Source organism: Leuciscus leuciscus (assembly GCF_965113295.1).
Source record: "Leuciscus leuciscus genome assembly, chromosome: 4".
Classification (NCBI taxonomy): Eukaryota; Metazoa; Chordata; class Actinopteri; order Cypriniformes; family Leuciscidae; genus Leuciscus; species Leuciscus leuciscus.
Window position 1 is genome coordinate 849,592 of NC_138728.1, and position 5,000 is coordinate 854,591.

A 5,000-nucleotide genomic window follows, 5' to 3' on the forward strand; every position below is an offset into this window, starting at 1 on the left:
TAATAGAATTTCTAACACTGAGATTTAACATGAGAAATATGACTGGAGGAGACGGACAATCATCCTTCATCCTGGAGACGAGAAGAACGATCCGGACTGAGAGAATCACTCACTCTCGAGAACGAGCGGAGAAGTTTCTGGCTGAAGAACGAGAATCTGATGAGGAACTACTGTAGACTACACTTCGCTTGAATTTAACCGATTCCAATTTCGATTCTGCTTATCGATTTTGATTCTTAATGATTCCTAATTTCAATTTCCAATAAGGTAAAAAAATTAAATAAAAAAAAGAGTTCGATATCATTCAGTCTTATTGCAAAACATGTAATTGTGTCTGAATATCATGAACAGAAATCATCAGGCTAAAGAACACTCACACAAGGAGCGTTTGCCTGTGGTTTAAAAACACCATAGAAGAACAACTAGCTGAACTAATATAAACTTCAAGAACAATTGTTCTTCGTGTAAAGAAGCTTCAGCTAAAGTCAGCGAATAAAAACACTGACACAATGATGAACAAGTCACAATAATATTCACAATAACATCGTTTTACTGAATAATAAAGTAAACATCATAATTGATCTTTGTAAAGAAACCTCATTGTTTAACTGGCTACTCTCTGCCATCTCAGACGACGACATCACTTCCTGTCGGCCACCGTAACTTCTGTTGGGTGCAATTCGTAACCTCACCACTAGTTGCCGCTAAAAACCACACACTGCCCCTTTAAAGAGCGTGTTTGTAATGTGCGCCTATTATCCGTTTCCTCGCTAGAGAAGCGTTCAGTCTTTCCGCTTGCTAATTCCGCCGTGTAAATAGCGAATCCGCCACGGCGCGAGCGCAACTGGCTTTTAAAGGGAATGGGAGACGAGACTCTGATTGGTTTATTACACATTACGCCCAAAACACACCCATTATTCATTAAGAGAATAGGGACAAAACACACCCATTATTATTACAGTTTTTTCCGATTGCTAAACGACAGTGGGCACAACTGGAGTCACATGTGCAAAACTCTAACTCCAGTCTGCACAGCAGCAGTTCATGTGGACCAAACACTAGTTCGTTTTGCATTGCTTGAACACAGTTTTCAAAACTCTACACACTTATACCATGACTTTAACCACAACCTGCACAACACTGTGGATTTACAGCACTTTGTTCAAATGCTAACACACTGCTGTCAAAACTGTGAACCACACATTCAAAACAGAATAGATTTCAGCCTTGTGCCTTTCAAACACTGATGAGTGCAATCTCAGCTGAAAGGCTAAGCAGGGGTCTTGTTTTACACTTGTTAGTGAACACACACACACACACACACACACACACACACACACTCACTCACTCACTCTCTCTCTCACACACACACACACACACACACACACACACACACACACACACACACACACACACACACACACACACACACACACACACACACACACACACACACACACACACACACACACACACACACACACACACACTCTCTCTCTCTCTCTCTCTCTCACACACACACACACACACACACACACACACACACACACACACACACACACACACACACACACACACACACACACACACACACACACACACATATAGGTAGAGCTCAGAAATACTAATTTTGGAAATGGAACAAGGAAGACGGGTTGGTGGAGGGAGAAGGGTGGCAGGGAGAGGGCGGATGCGTGCCGGATGTGAGGACACGAGGCCAGAGGACTGCCAGGGATGGATAAGGCACTCCAGAAGGTTCTCATGGCAAGAGAGAACATTAGATGTGATGTTGATGTAAACCTGTGTCCTGATGCTAGAGAGAGGCAGGATTAGCCCCTCAATTATTTGTTCCAATTACAGTATGTACTTTTAGTTTCTACCTTTTTTTTCTCATTACTGTAATTCCGTAAATTACTACAGACTATTGAAGCAAACTGCTAATGTTCATTTACCTTAAAGAATTATGTTCTAAAAATTTAAATAAATCATGTGAAAGAATGTCACTCTTTTCTTTGAAGAAAATATTACTTTGTATGAAGTCACTGAAATTGTTCAAACTGTAAAGATGAAAAGTTTGTATTTTCTGTATTGGTGTTTGATGTGAGTGTGTTTCCTCTCAGTGTGTTCTGAGGGACAGTGTGTGTTATCTCAGTGAGGGTTGTGTGTGTAGTGTGTTTCCTCTCAGTGTGTTCTGAGGGACAGTGTGTGTTATCTCAGTGAGGGGTGTGTGTAGTGTGTGTCCTCTCAGTGTGTTCTGTGTGACAGTGTGTGTTATCTCAGTGAGGGGTGTGTGTAGTGTGTGTCCTCTCAGTGTGTTCTGAGGGACAGTGTGTGTTATCTCAGTGAGGGGTGTGTGTAGTGTGTGTCCTCTCAGTGTGTTCTGAGGGACAGTGTGTGTTATCTCAGTGAGGGGTGTGTGTAGTGTGTTTCCTCTCAGTGTGTTCTGAGTGACAGTGTGTGTTATCTCAGTGAGGGTTGTGTGTAGTGTGTTTCCTCTCAGTGTGTTCTGAGGGACAGTGTGTGTTATCTCAGTGAGGGGTGTGTGTAGTGTGTGTCCTCTCAGTGTGTTCTGTGTGACAGTGTGTGTTATCTCAGTGAGGGGTGTGTGTAGTGTGTGTCCTCTCAGTGTGTTCTGAGTGACAGTGTGTGTTATCTCAGTGAGGGTTGTGTGTAGTGTGTTTCCTCTCAGTGTGTTCTGAGGGACAGTGTGTGTTATCTCAGTGAGGGGTGTGTGTAGTGTGTTTCCTCTCAGTGTGTTCTGAGGGACAGTGTGTGTTATCTCAGTGAGGGGTGTGTGTAGTGTGTGTCCTCTCAGTGTGTTCTGTGTGACAGTGTGTGTTATCTCAGTGAGGGGTGTGTGTAGTGTGTGTCCTCTCAGTGTGTTCTGAGGGACAGTGTGTGTTATCTCAGTGAGGGGTGTGTGTAGTGTGTGTCCTCTCAGTGTGTTCTGAGGGACAGTGTGTGTTATCTCAGTGAGGGGTGTGTGTAGTGTGTTTCCTCTCAGTGTGTTCTGAGTGACAGTGTGTGTTATCTCAGTGAGGGTTGTGTGTAGTGTGTTTCCTCTCAGTGTGTTCTGTGTGACAGTGTGTGTTATCTCAGTGAGGGGTGTGTGTAGTGTGTTTCCTCTCAGTGTGTTCTGAGGGACAGTGTGTGTTATCTCAGTGAGGGGTGTGTGTAGTGTGTGTCCTCTCAGTGTGTTCTGTGTGACAGTGTGTGTTATCTCAGTGAGGGGTGTGTGTAGTGTGTGTCCTCTCAGTGTGTTCTGAGGGACAGTGTGTGTTATCTCAGTGAGGGGTGTGTGTAGTGTGTGTCCTCTCAGTGTGTTCTGAGAGACAGTGTGTGTTATCTCAGTGAGGGTTGTGTGTGTGTGTTTCCTCTCAGTGTGTTCTGAGTGACAGTGTGTGTTATCTCAGTGAGGGTTGTGTGTAGTGTGTTTCCTCTCAGTGTGTTCTGAGGGACAGTGTGTGTTATCTCAGTGAGGGTTGTGTGTAGTGTGTGTCCTCTCAGTGTGTTCTGAGGGACAGTGTGTGTTATCTCAGTGAGGGGTGTGTGTAGTGTGTTCTGAGTGACAGTGTGTGTTATCTCAGTGAGGGGTGTGTGTAGTGTGTTCTGAGTGACAGTGTGTGTTATCTCAGTGAGGGTTGTGTGTAGTGTGTTTCCTCTCAGTGTGTTCTGAGGGACAGTGTGTGTTATCTCAGTGAGGGGTGTGTGTAGTGTGTTTCCTCTCAGTGTGTTCTGAGGGACAGTGTGTGTTATCTCAGTGAGGGGTGTGTGTAGTGTGTTTCCTCTCAGTGTGTTCTGAGTGACAGTGTGTGTTATCTCAGTGAGGGGTGTGTGTAGTGTGTGTCCTCTCAGTGTGTTCTGAGTGACAGTGTGTGTTATCTCAGTGAGGGGTGTGTGTAGTGTGTTTCCTCTCAGTGTGTTCTGAGTGACAGTGTGTGTTATCTCAGTGAGGGTTGTGTGTAGTGTGTGTCCTCTCAGTGTGTTCTGAGGGACAGTGTGTGTTATCTCAGTGAGGGTTGTGTGTAGTGTGTGTCCTCTCAGTGTGTTCTGAGGGACAGTGTGTGTTATCTCAGTGAGGGTTGTGTGTAGTGTGTGTCCTCTCAGTGTGTTCTGTGTGACAGTGTGTGTTATCTCAGTGAGGGGTGTGTGTAGTGTGTTTCCTCTCAGTGTGTTCTGAGGGACAGTGTGTGTTATCTCAGTGAGGGGTGTGTGTAGTGTGTTCTGAGTGACAGTGTGTGTTATCTCAGTGAGGGGTGTGTGTAGTGTGTTTCCTCTCAGTGTGTTCTGAGTGACAGTGTGTGTTATCTCAGTGAGGGTTGTGTGTAGTGTGTTTCCTCTCAGTGTGTTCTGAGTGACAGTGTGTGTTATCTCAGTGAGGGTTGTGTGTAGTGTGTTTCCTCTCAGTGTGTTCTGAGGGACAGTGTGTGTTATCTCAGTGAGGGGTGTGTGTAGTGTGTTTCCTCTCAGTGTGTTCTGAGTGACAGTGTGTGTTATCTCAGTGAGGGGTGTGTGTAGTGTGTTCTGAGTGACAGTGTGTGTTATCTCAGTGAGGGGTGTGTGTAGTGTGTTTCCTCTCAGTGTGTTCTGAGTGACAGTGTGTGTTATCTCAGTGAGGGTTGTGTGTAGTGTGTTTCCTCTCAGTGTGTTCTGAGGGACAGTGTGTGTTATCTCAGTGAGGGGTGTGTGTAGTGTGTTTCCTCTCAGTGTGTTCTGAGTGACAGTGTGTGTTATCTCAGTGAGGGGTGTGTGTAGTGTGTTCTGAGTGACAGTGTGTGTTATCTCAGTGAGGGGTGTGTGTAGTGTGTTCTGAGTGACAGTGTGTGTTATCTCAGTGAGGGTTGTGTGTAGTGTGTGTCCTCTCAGTGTGTTCTGAGGGACAGTGTGTGTTATCTCAGTGAGGGGTGTGTGTAGTGTGTTTCCTCTCAGTGTGTTCTGAGTGACAGTGTGTGTTATCTCAGTGAGGGGTGTGTGTAGTGTGTTTCCTCTCAGTGTGTTCT

The 5,000-nt window shown here is 45.2% G+C and overlaps 1 protein-coding gene across 1 annotated transcript in view; it reads right to left on the bottom strand.

The window, feature by feature from the left end:
* The window catches only part of LOC309496670 (glutamate receptor ionotropic, kainate 2), a 65,598-nt gene that overhangs the window by 36,845 nt on the left and 23,753 nt on the right, over positions 1-5,000 (bottom strand). The window lies entirely within an intron of this gene.